Genomic DNA, 16,150 nt, shown 5'->3' on the forward strand with positions numbered 1-16,150 from the left:
GTTGTTTCAATTTCTTGACCATTCATGATGGGTAATAGTGCTGCAACAAACAAGGGAGGCTAGAATTTTCTTCAACATATTGGTTTAATTACTTTTGAATATATATTCAGTAGTGGGAATACTGGATCATATGGTGGTTCTATTCTCCTTTTTTGAAGAAATGTTTTTCCTGAATGACTGTAGTGCACATCCTTCTGTCCTTATCTTTACCTGCATGAATTCTTTCATAATAACCATTCTTACTGAGATAAAATGGTATCTCACTGTGATTTTGATTTGCATTTCCCTGATAATTAGTGATGTTAAGCATTTTTATGTAGTTGTTGGTTATTTGTATGTGTTTTGCAGTATGTCTATTTAGATCTATGGCCCATTTTAAAATTTTGTATTACTACATGAAGTTTACAGTCATCTTGGGGGGTAGCTACATGTACAAAACACAACTTGTTTCTTTTACAAACAACAATTTAAAATTGAGCTTTTTTTATGAGTTTTGTTCTTAAATATTCTGGATATCAATTTCTTGTCAGATGTATCATTTGCAAATATTTTTCCCATTCTATAGGCTGTATCTTTACACTGTTAGTTCATAAAATTATTGTTTTATGAGTCTAACTCCCCTTAGGCCTATTAATACTTTCTTTAGATATATGTGGGTGCTCCAATGTTGGGTGCATATATGTTCAGTATTCTTACATCCTTTTGATGAACTGACCTTATCATTATCTAATGACCTCTTTTGTCTCTTTTTACTGCTTTGAGTTCAAGTTTATTTTATCTGATAACAGTATGGCTATCTTTCTTTGGATTCCCACTGCATGGAATATTTCATTCCATTCCTTCACTTCCAGTCTATGAGTATCCTCTGAGGTAGAGCCAGTTTCTTGTAAGCACCACATAGTTGGATCTTATCTATTTAGTCACTCTATGTGTTTTAATTGGAGAATTTAATATATTTACATTCAAGGTAATCATTGACAGGTAAAGTCTTACTGCAAACATTACATAATTTGTTTTCTAATCTTTCACTCTTTCTTCCTCTCTTACAGTATTCCTTTGTGATATAACTCTTACTCCAGTAGAGTGTTTTAATTTCTTACTCACTTTGAGAGGTTTGCATACTATAAATTTTTAGTTTATGGTTACAATAAGGATTACACAAAACAACCCTGAATATAACAAGCTAGTAGCAATGAAAGGAACTTAACATCACCATAAACATTTAAAAAAAAAAAGAAGAGAAAATATACCAACAAGAAAACTCTAAAATTGTACTCTATTTCTTTCCTATAGTTTCAACTTTCATAGACCATTTTCTCTCCTTCTATATTGTCTATCTCTTAAGCTAATAATAGAGTTATTTTTAATTGTTTTGTTTCTTAGTCTTCATACTAAATATATGAATGGTTTGTACAACATGCCTACAGTATAAAAACATTCCAAATTTGTTTATGTAGTTACTCTTTCCAGTGTGTTTATACCTTCTTAATGCTTTTTGTTGTTGTTTTTTCTCATTGATATCTTTCTCCTCAGTTTGGAGAACTTTATTTAGCATTTGTTAGGACATGTGGTGGAGATATTCTCTCAGCTTTTATTTGTCTCAATTTTTTTAATCTCTCAATTTCTAAAGAACAACTTCATTAGGTGCAGTATTCTCAACTTACAGCTTTTGTTCTTTTTCCTTCAGTACTGTGAAAATTTCATACCATTCTCTCCCAGCCTGTAAGGTTTTTACAAAGTAGTCTGTCAGGCAAATCAGGACATGTCTACATATCTTGTTTCTTTTTCTTTTACAGTCTTACAAATCTCCTTGTTTCACATTTGAGAGCTTGATCATAAGATGTTTTGGGGTAGACTCGGTTGTTTAAAAATAAATCTGACTGATGACCTTTGACCTTCCTATACCTGGATATTTGTATCATTCTCTAGGCTTGGGAGTTTTCTGTCATTATTTCTTTGGATAAGTTTTTTGGTTTTTTTGGATTTTGTTTGTTTGTTTGTTTTTGTTTTTGTTTTTTTTCCAGTACCAGGAATCGAACTCACGACGTTGCACTTGCCAGGCAGGCGCTGTGCCACTGAGCTAAATCCCCAGCCCCTGGAATTTTCAACTTCTCTTAAACCCCAATAACCCAAATATATTTGCTCTTATAATACTGTCCTATAGTTCCCATGAGCTTTCTTCTTTCCTATCTCTTTTTTAATTTTCCTTTTTTCTCTTCCAACTTTGAGATTTCAAAAAGCCTCTCTGACCTCATTACTTCTTACTTCTGTTTGATTTATCCCTGCTAGTGATACCTTCTATTTTTAATTTCATAGAGTATATTTTGTAACTCAAGAACTTCTGTTTAATCTTTCTAATGGCTCCTGTCTCTGTTAAGTTCTTCTGTTAGAGTTTTGAAGTGTTACGATATTAAGTATTGAAACATTTCTCTATGTTTTCTTCAAGATCATGAAGTTTCCTTAAAATAACTATTTTAAATTCTAATCTCCGAGGTCTCCATTAGGGTTTATATCTAGACATCCCCCAAAGCATCATGCACTCACAGGTGGGGACTTGGAGAAATGAGTGAATCATGGAAGCCTGATACTCATCAGTGGATTAGTCGGACGATGAGTTTACAACAAAATGAGATGTTGGGAACTAAAGCCTGGTGGGAGAAGGTGGATCACTGGGACATGAGCTGGCAGGGTCTCTCTCCCTCCCTCTCCTTTGGTTGCTCTCTGCTTCCTGCTGCCATGCCATGAGCACTTTTCTATTCTTCCATGCCCCTCTGCCAGCCCATCCTGCCTTGGAGCCAGCTGACTTTGGGCGTGAAACCTCTACAAACTGTGAGGCAAAAATAAAGCTTGTCTACTTGTAAGTTGTGGACATCGGCTATTACGTCTCAGTAACAAGAAAATAACTGAAAGTATCTAAGATGGTCTCTCATACTTATTATGGGCTGGTCAGTTTTCAGAATCTTATTTTGATTACTAAATGATGTCACAGTTCCCTGAAAGCTCTTGATACTTGTTGGCATGCCGTATCACTGGGCACTAAAGGGTCTGACTCTTTCTAATCTGACTTTGTGCTTGTCTTTTCAGAAATTGAACAGGCTGCTTATTTTCTCTGAGCCTATAGTCCCTTCTACTATTTCTGCACTGGATGATATCCAGGTCCAGGTTTGTTGAGAGTCTGCCATTGGTATATTGTCACTGTTTCAATACTAGAGAGAAATTCAAACCCAGCTTTGTCCCAAATACACTGATGGTATTATATTAAAAAAAAAAAAAAAGAAGAACTAGGAGAGTACCTAGAAAGAGCATTCTGTGCCCACAAACCTCTTGCTGGGGCTGGGATAGGCCCAGGTGCCTCAGCTACCACTGGCCTATGGTCAGGCACTGCAGGATTCGGCCTGCCCTGAGTCATAGAGGAGTGACCAGCTCCAGGTCCCTCGATTATATCTGTTGCTACCAATGCCACCAGGCTATGTCACATCCTAAGCCCACAGCCTGCCAAGACCAGCATAACTCAGGTAGAATGAAGGCCCAGACTGCTCTGGGTTGTCTCTTGCCAAGGTGGACTTATGGTCCAAGACTGCTGCCAATGAGCCACAAGTGATGCTAACTGAAATAAAAGTCCAGTATACTGGGGCCACGTGTCTTCCCCTGGCACTGCATCTGTTTTAAAAGTTCTGTCTATAGGAAGGTGTATAAGTGGGAGATTTTAGGATGTCTCCAGTATTAGGTTTCACTAGGCCAGAACTAAGTTCTTGGAAAAATCTTGTGCTTACTACCCTCTGCTACCCACAGTGACTGGGGTGTTGCACTCACTAGTGGTTGGGGTGATGCTGGTGAATGAAGTGGCCTGGTCACTTAAGCTGAGGTTAAACTGGATCATGCCTGAGTCTCATAATAGCAAGAACTTATGCAGTTTCAGGGATGTACTAAGGCCCATGCTGTGGCTGGTAGTGATGATGGGTAAAACAAAAGGCAGCCACTTTAGGGTGCAGATCTCTGTCTGGTGTTACAGTGGTTCTAAAGCCCTATCTGCAAGCACTGCCTTCATGATAACTGTGCTGCCTAAAGTTGGGAGACAGGTATTGGAGACAGTGCCTTAGTTCCCAAGGCTGATGCTAAACTAAGTCTCACAAACACAGGGCACAGACTTAGGAGGAGGGCAGATGTGACCCAGACCTACTCTAAGGCTGGAGTTGATATGGCCAGAACTCAATCTGTCCCACCAGCACACAGGCATCCACCTGAAGCCAGAACCAATCTAGAGGCTGTGTCCCTGAGCCCTGGCCTTCATACGGGGCCTTCAGGTTCTACCTAGTGCTGACTCTCACTGCAGCAGATTTGGCACTGGGTTCTGAGACAAAGCTCGGGGCTACCTTTTCTGCCCTGCTCCTCTGTAGGTGACGCCCTGCTCCTCATCCCACCACCTGAGGCTGGAGAAGGAGTAACAGAGTGGCCAGCAGCAATTCCAGTAGCTTGACCTAGCAGTGGGGTTCGCTGTGACCAGTCTGGTACTGGTTTTCAAGTTTAAAGTCTGGACTTGGTTCTTACCCCCTTAACCAGGAGGTATCTACTCACTGGGCAGGTTGGAGTTGGAGGAGGAGTGACACAGGCAATTCTCTGTTCAGTACATCTTTTCCTTTCATTAATACCAAAAGCTGGCACTATGTCCTCTCAGCTGGCTTCCTTAGCTCTTGCAGAGGTCACTTGGTGGTCAGCTTGGTGTGTCTGTGAGGAGAGGTGACCAGAGGATCTGATTTAGCCGCCATCCTGCATGAATGCCTAAACATGTCCCTCTTAGGTATCCCACTTTTTGTGCATTTTGTTCTTCTCTTTATATATGATAAAACTATATCATTTGTTATTTGCTTTACTCAATGGCTTTTTAAAAATCACTTGTGTATCCTTGGGCTAATATTACCTCTCTTAGATTATGTACTTTCATGGGTGGGTAAAAAGGTATACATAAATGTTGAAATGCTTTGTGAAGTGTTTGACCGGGAATGATGATCAGGGCTTTGAAATGTTCTGGGTAAATATCCACAGTTTAATGTCTATAATATCACCCACATGCTGAAACCTACAAAGTTCAGTTAAACCAAGGTCTGTGTCTGAAAGTATTAGTCATATTGTTAAAAGTTAAGAAGTTGGAAATAAAATTTAGGTATTCCTTTTCCTGCGAGACTGGAACAAAAGTCATTCCCAGCTCGTTTCTGGTAAGTAGAACCCCTGTATTTGCCAGACTCAACCCCATCTCAGAGAACAGTTTCAGGAAGTTATTTTACCTGGTTACTGAATATGTATTTTTACTAATTTTTCATGCAAATCAAATGCAGTCAGTTTGAAAAGAAAAGTGCTCACCTGTCTCAGCTTGGTGAAATGCAAGCTTTGTGAGTTTTCTGCTTTTTTCAGAAAAATGGGGAACCTTAATCAAAACAGGAAATTTTGCTCCAAAAAAAAATTTGGAGGAATAGACATATCAAAGTAATTTTTATTAATTTTCCAAAATAAAGAGCATTTCTAAGTAGTCTTTGCCAAAGACTGAAAATCATCATGTCATTTAAATGTTTTGTTTCTTTGTCCTCTGGGTCATTAGGTAAGTTTTTTCTTTTCTTTTCTTATTTTTGTCTTTTTCAGACAGGGTCTCACTACGCTGATCAGACTGGCCTTGAACTCTCTGTAGCCCAGGCTGCCCTGAACTCAAAGCAATCTTCCTACTTCAGCCTCCTGAGTGCTGGGATTGTAGGCATACGCCACCACACTGGGCAAGTAAGTTATTTTTGATTCTAGATAATAAAATGAGCAGTATAGAGTGAGGGAGTCATTTCCTGATAATATTTCCAGGATAATCACCACCACCTGGGGAAACAGGCAAATAGAAGCCCTCACAAGTAGGGATGAGAGGTTTTTGTCCACCCCTGGTGCCCTGTTCAGAACTTTGCCCTGGACTTCACCCTGAAAACTGCCTTTCTCTCCTTCTGGATTCAAAATAAAGCTCTGTAGCCAAGATACTTAGTGACAGATGGCTCATTTCATTGCTGTAATTTCAGTCTTTGGTCTCTGAGGAGATAGTTCCAGGAAAGAAAGTGGAACATACACCAGAGTGGATGTATAACAGAAGCTAACCCAAGCAGCAGTCCTCTAGCTATCAACAGAATAAAAAACCTCCTTCTAAATTCACCCAACAATAGGGAATGGTCTCTTCTCTCTCTCAAAATGCTAACTGGTACATAAACTGAGGCATGAATCTAGTCCTTCCTCTGACTGTGATCAGATTTTGAACTTGCCCCTCAATTTTCTCCTAAGAAAAAACAGGCATCATAATAGTATTCACCTACTAGGATTTAGCGGGGAGGGGGGTGTCTAGATAACATATGAAAAGGATTTAACTGAGTGCACTAGCTATGCACTCAATAAATGGCAATCGTTATTTTCTTCCCACTGTTAACTTGGTTTTGTCTGAAAGAATAATGCATAATACAGCGTAAGACAAGATTTGCAACGTAGAAAGCGTATAAATGAAACATTATTTTAAGATTCCTAATCTTCAAATGCAACTTCGACTAAATTAAACTAAAGTCAGCATTTCATTTTGTTATTATAGCATCAGGGGATTTCCCACTGAAGCAAGTCTTAAGAGACAATTCATTGTTCTTTTCACAGTTAAGGCCTCTAAAGCTAAGACAGACTTACCCCTAATCATGTCTAAGAAGCTTTCCTGATCAAATTTCCCACATTGCTCTTTGGAATTGACTAAATTCTATTTTTATTTGTTCTTCTTTTTGAGAAGATTGTGTGCGTTTTCCCATCACATGCATTTACAAAGGTATAATTTATGAAGATTCTGTTTTCTTCTAACTTTTTTTCCTAGCCTTTTCCCTAGAGGTCATTTCCCAGTCTGTCTTGGCAACATTGCTTCACTGCCTGGCACCTGACTCAACATAGTTTTATCACCGCTAAATAAACAGTACACCTTATCTGAACGCATTCCATAACTGCCCATCTCTGCTCCACAACTTTGCCTGCCTGGGTGGGCTTTCTATTACATTCCCCTCCTAAGGAGTGGCCAAAGGAGTGATGGGACTCACAGAATGTCTTAATATCCTGACCCTTACTTAGGTTTAATCACTTTGTATCCCTGGGTCCCTCCCTTGCTTTCTTCACAATTCTTTCTAAGAGCCATATGAAGTTAATCAAATTCATGCTTTCTGAAATATCCTCAATCATCGCCTCTCATAAGCAATTTGAGCTACATACTGTATATAGTTATTGAATACCAGATTGTTTACATATATTGTATTTAATTCTGACAGTAGCCCTGTGTGTTCATAAATGCAATTGTCCCCATTTTATAGATGCAGAAACTGAGAAGTGAGGGATCTAAGTAATGTTCCCAAGAGCCCACAGTAAGTGGGCCATATGTACAACCTTAAATCTGTGCACAAAAGGGTCCTGGGAAGGACATAATAGTTGTCCTCAAACATTAGTATGCATAAAAGGTTATCTGGCATGCTTATTAGAAGTTCTATCTGGTGGACTCCATGCCCCATTTCTCAGGCCTCCCCCAGATTCTGGTTCAGTGATGGACCCATGCTCTGCCTTTCGCCAAGCTCTCCTGGAGCTTCTGATACAAGCCACCTGTGTGCACACCCAGCACGAGAGAGCTGCAGCTTGCCTCTGTGTCCCAGCTGCACATGAACTCCAAATGAAGCAGCTCCTTTTCTTCTCCTTGAACCCATAAATTAACCAAGCACAAGTGAGGAGATTCATCTTTGTAACAAACCTAAACATAATAGGGTTTTTCTGCATTCAGGTGTGTCTTAGGGGGTGGTATCAGGATTGAACCCAGGGTCTTTCACACTGAGCTATGCCACAGCCCTTTAAAAAAATTATTAGTATATGTTTGCAAAACATAATAATTACATTCATCATGGGGAACTGGCCCATTTATATATGATATTTTGATCAGTTTTATTCATACTTCTCCACCACCCACCTCCCCTCTTTCTGTCTCTCTAGGTCCCTTTCCCATCTCCACAGATAGGAGAGATGTTTCCAACTATCCCTTTTATTTTACTGTGTTCATAGTTTGGGAATCTCATATTACAGAAATCATAACCCTCTGTTATAACCCAGATATCATAACCCAGATATATAACCCTCTGTTCTGTTTAAATTTTAGTTTTAAATTTTGAGACAGGGCCTTGCTAACTCTAGAAGTTGCCCAGGCTTGTTTCGAACATGTGGCCTCCTGTCACAGCCTTCCAGAGCACTGGGATTACAGGCCTGTGCCACCACACCCAGCTGAATTCAGGTTTTGGTGGGAGGCAAAATTCTACTCTGAGGATTGACAGAACTGGTTTCTCCATCTCTTTTCTTTATTGACTTTTTGTATGTTATTTGATAAAATAACCTCCCTGTGTGTTGTTCTTTTCCTCTATAAATGAAATGCAAAATTCACATACTGTATAACCTAAAAGACTCTAAAGAGGAAAAACTCCAGGTAAAGATCACAGTGTGAGTCCTCAAGATCAAATAACTCTCCCATAAATGTTGGACATGTTGATTTTATCACAGTTACCATTTATCTTACAAAACACAAGGGATAGCATGTTAAGTTGGAACTCGTGAGACTGGGGTTCAGTACCTTGCGGTGCACAACTTTTGTGCTCCTGGAAAATGTATTAATATCCATTTCATTTTCTTCACATATAAAGTGGAAATTAAAATAATACTATTTTCAAAGTCACAGGGTCTGTACCACAGTACTTTGCATAAATGAAATGTGGCAAACTGTTCAGTCTAAATATTTTCATTCTTAGTAGTTTGGCTTAAAAGTATGAATAATCTCAGGATATTCCTTCTAAAGTGCTTGTTATATGGGCTAAAAAATAAGTGCTACAAAAATAATAAGCCCTGTTCCTACTTTTAGGGGAGGTTACACTCAAGTGGGACAGATACTCTTACAGAATACCTAACACAAGTCACTTGGAAGGGTGGATTGCAGTGTATTGTTAAGGGGAAAATCCAGGTGCAAAAGAATATACATTACATGACCCTCATTTCTGAAAAACAATTTTTTTGTGTGGGTGGTGGGGATACTAGACTAGCACCCTACCATTAGGCCATATTTTCAGCCCTTAAAAATAATTTTTAAAACAATGGTAGAGTACTACCTATAAACACATACATATAAAAAAGTATATATTTGTATAGTATTTAATTTACTAAGCATATGTTGTGTTACTTTCTCATCACTGAGACAATATCCAACACCTACAGTTTAAAGGAAGGGTTTATTCTGGCTCACAGTTTGTGAAGGTTTTGATCCAGGGTCCACTGGCTCTGAGGCAGGACAGCACCGCAGAGGGGCATAGGAGATGACACACAGCTCAGGGTGTGGCAGGGAGGAAAAAAGGGAGGGATCAAATGAGGTGAAAGGGAGGTACACACAGTGAAGACACGCCTCCAGTGACCCACCTCCTCAGACCAGGTTTCACCTCCCCTCATCACATTTAGTTATAACCTCATCAGGAGGCTAACCATTCCTTAGTACTATGTCCCCAAGATCTCCTCGCAATAGCCCCACCTAGGAGTGCACAAGGCTTGGCGGTGGGGTTACTTAGATGTAAACTGTAACATATGTATTCATATATACATATCCATCATTAATATGGATATTAATATTAATATCCATCATTTTGTAGACAGGAAGAAAAAATAGAGAAGTTAAATGAGGAAAATGTAAGTAAATACCAGTATTAAAAAATTACAGAGATGTGCATGATAAAAACAGCACATGTGATATGATCACATTTAATAAATTTAGTGCATGAAAACATAGTCAAAATGCAAATAGTGACTATCTAAAAGTAGTGAGATTTAAGTGATAATAACTTTTTCTGTATTGTTAGGATCCTTTTATAATAATAGTATTTAGAACAATTAAAAACATTTTAGGAAAATACATTTGTTATTGGACATGATGTATTGCTTTATTTCATCTTTTTCAAATTGTATGAATTATTTTTAAATGGGAAAAACTGCATTTCTTAAACAGAAGTTCTTAGCAATCATAAGACACAATGGAACGGAGTTATTATAAATAGAAAGCCAAAGCTGCTTCAGTTACCCAAACAAAATGTCCAATAAGCTTGATTGTGAGAAGAAATTGTCACTGAATAATTTTTCCCCTTCTTTCTTTACCTTCTGTAGACATTTTCAATTATGTAAATCCTTGATCTGCTGAAAGAATCTATTTTATAAAAAACTTTACAATATGGTTTCATTATGCTTTTCCAATTTATTGCTATTTTCTGTGACTCAATATGTCCAAAGCTGAATTATCTTTTCTTCCACCTCAATCTTCAAATGTTTTTGTTTCATGTCTGTGTTAGTTTGGGTTATTTTGCAGGGGGAAACAATATAATACAGGACATATGTTTTATGAGATTGTTTGTAATAGTCACCCAAAGAATCATATACAAGCGTGCAGGAAATCTATTCACACACTATAGACCAAGAGTCCAGCCAAGGGTCTGGATCCTGTGATAATGTCCTGCATGAGTCCAGCTGCAGACCTAGAGCCCATAACAATGCCTCCCATGAATCCAACTGGAGGTTCAGAGCCCACTACAACATCTCATGCAGGCCTGTTTCACAGATCTGCACGGGGAAAGCCCAAAGGGCAGTGGTAGAATGTAGCAAGTCTGTGCCAGCAGGATGAAGGATCTGTGCTAGCAGGCCGAGGGATCGACACTGGAGCCGAGAAGCAATATGTACATTAAGAACCAGAGCTCCCTGAAAAGTACCACAGCCATCCTCAGCAACAGTGAGGTCCCGAGCTCCTCCAAAGGTGATGACAGCTGAGTTCCCATTAGGAAAGCCAGCGCAGCAAGCTTTTCCAGGAGACAGGCAGTGCACCATCTTCCCCTCCAGACCCAGGAAGCAATGCTCAAAGTGAGGACCAGAGCTCCCCCAAAGTGAACCGAAGCTATTCTCAGTGCCAACAAGGTCCTGAGCTCCTTGGAGGATAAAAACAACCACGTTCATCAGAAAAGCCACCATGACAAGCTCCTCCAACAGAACCAACAGCTCCTCACAGCTTCTACCAGCTCCCAACAGCCTTTCTCCACTCTCAACAGGCTATTTCCTTCTTCTCCAGTTCTGCCTCTTGTGCTGCTGGTAACAATCCTCAGGTGGGCCCCCCACACACACCCAGCACCTCCCTTACTCAGTTCAGCTGGGTATAATAAGTTGACCACCAGTTGTCAGTCCACCACAATATCCCACATTATAGGATTGTTCTAGTTTTTGTTCATTAATAATATGCGTAAAAAGAAATAGCTCATTCTCTTGCTTTCTCTCCCTCACATAAATTATTACAAGGGAACAATGTATACATCACAAGACACAGAATACTTTTATGTCTATGGCTGAATTCTAAGATGTATAGGTAAGTGCTCTGTTTTCACTTTTCACAACACCTGCCTCCATAGTAAGCCTCAATTTTATATAATACCCCATGTAGATGTTACTGTCCTTTACCTATCAGGCATAGGCATTTTGTATCAGAAAGTCACCCAATAGAAAGGTTTAAAGGATACTCAGCATATTTATTTAAAACAATAATCATATTAATCATTACTTATAGGCACTATTTCTATTTTAGTTTTATAGACTAGGAAACTATGGTGAAGAGAGCTTGAAAACTGACTCAGATAAAACAGCCAAGAAATTGGAAAGCATGACCCTAACATAAAACTTAATTTAAAAAGAAAGAGATTTAGGTCATCTAGTTCATCCACTATGATAACTGTCTTTATCTTTGAGACACAGAGAAATTTAGCAATCTTTTTAAAGATTGTGGGGTAGAACACACTTCTCTTGATTAAGTATTAGCGATGATTCAGACTTGAAGGGACAGGGTAGTTGAGTGAACTCTAATACTAGCATATCAAGCAAGACCATGTGACATAAATTTAACTTAACCTTTGGTTGTAGGCCTCTTAGATTTCTTCCTGGACCAAGATCACTGCTATAGCACTAGCTTCTATGTTGTCACTTGTATGGTATCACCAGGTGTCTTAATTTGGGAGCTCTTCCTGACAGGTGGAAGTGTTACTGCGCAGGCAGCACTAAACATGCTTGCCATTTTATTACAAGCAGGTTGGTGAGAAAATGAGATTGTCCTTGAGGCCAACTTCAAAAGACACAAAGTAACATTTATTAAATGATTTAAAGTAAAGAAAATCTTTGGATTCTTGCATGATATGTTTGAAATAATCTAAGACCTTTTACTTATACATATAGATTGAAAAGCAGATGATATTAAAAAATTTTGGAGTGATATATTTGTATTCTGACTTAGATTTTATTGCTGCTATTTCTCTTCTTTTTTATGATAATGGAGATTGAACCCAGGGCCCTTGCACTGAGCTCTATCCCCAAACCCTTTACTTTTTTTTTTTTTTTTTTTTTTTTTTTTTGAGACAGGGTCTCACTAAATTTTCCAGGCTGGGGGCTGGGGATTTAGCTCAGTGGCACAGCGCCTGCCTGGCAAGCACAAGGTCGTGAGTTCGATTCCCAGTGCCAGAAAAAAAATTTTTTTCCAGGCTGGGCTCAAAATTGTGATACTACCGCCTCAGCCTGCAAGAGTGCTGAGATTATAGTGATGCACCAGCATGGGTAGGTGCAATATTTCTATGAGAAAATAAAGAAGCAGTAGGCATTAGTAACTTTGGGGCCTTTCTTTGGTATGGTGCTTCATAATATAGCTAAGATGAAGAAAACAATTTTAAATATAGTTGAAGGGAAAATTACATAATACATACATGAATTTGCTGTCTGTACCCTGTTTGGACATATTTGCCTTTAATTATTTTAATAACTTGATGATTTTTAAAATAAATTGGGATGATAACTCCATTATACTTCAGCCCAGACTGTTCTGCATGGAGCCCTATAAAATACCAGGAAAATCCTATTTTCTCCCATAGTGTATGTGCTTAATAAATGTTCTTAGGGAATTGGATGAGAAAGATGGCAGAGATGGGTCCACAAATCTACTTAAGACTTGCCTAGTCATAAAATTTGGGAGCAGGAAGAGACTTTAGAAGGTACCGCGTTGAATTTCTTTATTTTACAGATGAAAGAACTCAGGCTCATAGAAATGTAACAATTAACCCAGAGCAGTTAAGTTCACCCTAAAACCAAAATATTCACCTTTCTCTACTGACTTCCACAACTGATTTTAAGTGCAGACTATATACAAGTACTATGCTAAGTGCTTTACAGTAATGTTTACTACTTTATGAAATCAGTAGTATCATCATTTCCATTTTAGCCCAAATGCTTGAAAGAGATAAATGAGAAACAGAGCATTCTTCGCAGGGACAGTCCTACTCCAAATCACCGCAGTGACTCAAATGGGATTCATGTGATCCTGTAATTTCTAGCCACCCTCCAGCAACCAGCGTCACTCTTCTTTGGAAGAAGATAGGTAATAGATTATCAGAAGATCGGCCTCCAATAGCTTTTACAATTATCAAGACAATGACTATTATGAACTCATAAATAACCAGACATTTGAAGTGTCAAGATGATATGACCTCAAATCCAGAGAAACAATAGACAATGGAAACAGTTCAACAGAATCAGCTAACGTTCAAGGAAGATATAAGATTGGTATGTTGACAGAGAATTGGAAACTACAAAAGTAAATGGAAATTCAGGAATTAAGCATACATTCACCACGATATTTTCTCATATTTTCCCATATTTTCTCATATGGGAAATTATTCAGCTGAGGAATTAGAATATAAATTTTAAAATATTTAAATGAAGTGCAAACACATTAAAAAGTAGAAAATACCACAAATGATGAAAGGTATCATAAAAGCTCTAATCGTTTTTACTCAATTTCTAGCAAGAAGAGGGAGAATAAAACAGAAGCAATATTTAAAAGTAAAGTGACTGAGAATTTACAAAAAGCAAATTCACAAGGGGCTGGGGATTTAGCTCAGCGGCACAGCACCTGCCTGGCAAGCACAAGGTCATGAGTTTGATTTCTGGTACCAGAAAAAAGCAAAAAAAAAAAAAAAAAAAGTAAATTGACCAGCCACAGACATGAAGATTGAAGAAACTATGAATTCCAAGAAGGAAAAAATGAAAAACACATTTCAGATTGTATAATAATAAAACCACTGCAATCCAAAGATAAAATCTTAAAAGAAGACAGAGGAATAAACAGATTAATTATGAACTAGCAAAAGAAACAATAGAATCTATGTGACAATAGAATGATATTTTTCAAAGACTGGAAGAAAATAACTTGTATCCAGTAATATTTACATTTAAAAATAAAAACAATGTTCAGAAAGACAAAACAGAAAAATACCAGACTGCACTGAATAGTGAACACTGAGTGATGATTTTTGTATTTATTTATTTATTTTTGGTACTGGGACTCAAACTCACGACCTTGTGCTTGCCAGGCAGGTGCTGTGCCGCTAAGCTACATCCCAGGCCCTGATGTTCTTTAAGTAGAGGCAGAATTACTTGACATGGAGGTTCAGAGATACAGGAAGGACTAAAGGACCAGGAAAGAATGGATGCATGGGAAAATCCAATTAAATTTCAACCATATGCAACCTTTAGAGGCTTGCAAGATAGATGTTCAAGTGGAGAAACGATAGCTGATTAGTAGATAGAATAAATTAAAATTCTTGGCAGGTACAGAGTATAAGTTAAAGTGCTCTGAGGTCCATGAATTACCCTGGAAGATAAAGGCAATTTTACACGTTTAAATTTCTAGGTTAACCACTGAACAAGAGAATAGTGACAGAGTGTATAACCACCAGGCTAACAGTGGACTTGATAATCCAGACAAGGAGAAAGAAGAGAAAGGTCACAGACAAGGTGAAGTAAGTAGAAACCAAATATTAGAATCACGGATTTAAACTCAAATATGTTATTAGTTATCTTTAATATAATTGTACAAACTTATCTAATTTAAATGAAAAACTTATCAAAAGGAAAATTTAAAAGCAACAATATTCTCTTAACAATATGTTCAAGAGGCAGAAGTTGAAGGTGAATGGGTATAAAATAATATACCGTATAAAAATAATGGTTTGTCAGAATGTCAAATATGATGTGGTACCTTATAAGTACCAGAAGGCACTTGTCAGTCCAAAAGTCAATTTCCACTAAGTTTAGAGTAATGGAAGAGCAAGAGGTCACAAATGAGAACAATTCAGGATTAAGCAAGATTAATCTAAACAAATATTTTCTCATATAGAACAAAATTCTGTATTAATTTTATATAGCATTAAGCTAGACCAAGGTAGTTAGAAATACCTAGTCACAAATTCAATTGATATCAACAATTTTTAGAGCATATTTACCATTCTGCAGCCATCACAAACTATGTAATAATAACTTTTTTAAGTTTATAACTCACAGATATCATATAATTTTTTATTAAAATCTACCAAAAAATAAGGCATAACTATAGAAGTCAGGATTGTATTAAACTGTAGGGCAAAGGTTATGGTTTAGATCCAAAATGCTCCCAAAAGTCTTGTATTCAGAGGTGGCCTTTTGAAATGGATTGGATCATCAGGGTATTATACTCATCAGAGGTATTATGGTTTGTGTCTGGATGTGCTCCCAAAGCTTCATGCAGTCATGAGGCAGGCTTCTAGAGTTTATGATTGATCCACAGTCCAATGCTGGGATTACGGGTGTGAGTGCTACACCCGCCCTGGGGCAGGTAGTTTGCATACAATATAAGGGAGGGAAACAGGCTTGCTTTTCCCTCTGCTGCTCTTCCATTTTGCTCTTGTTGCTTTTGCTATCTTCCACCTCCATGAACGGTTGCCCTCTGCCATGTGCCACCCTGACTTAGAGCCACCCGAGTATGGATTGAAACCTCCACAGACTGTGAGCTAAATAAGCCTTTCCTTCCTTAATTTTGTCTCAGCAGCAAGAGAAAAGTAACCAAGACAAGAGGATTCACCCATTAATGAGTTCATAGCTAAATGTGCTGTTGAGAAGGGACCTGGCTGGTAGAGGTAAGTAACCAGGAACATGGCCTGGAAGGTGGTATTCTTGTTGCTGGTTCCTCCTTTCTCTCTATATTCCCTTTCTA

The sequence above is a fragment of the Chinchilla lanigera genome, unplaced genomic scaffold (genome assembly GCF_000276665.1).
Source record: "Chinchilla lanigera isolate Chin_1 unplaced genomic scaffold, ChiLan1.0 scaffold00012, whole genome shotgun sequence".
Classification (NCBI taxonomy): Eukaryota; Metazoa; Chordata; class Mammalia; order Rodentia; family Chinchillidae; genus Chinchilla; species Chinchilla lanigera.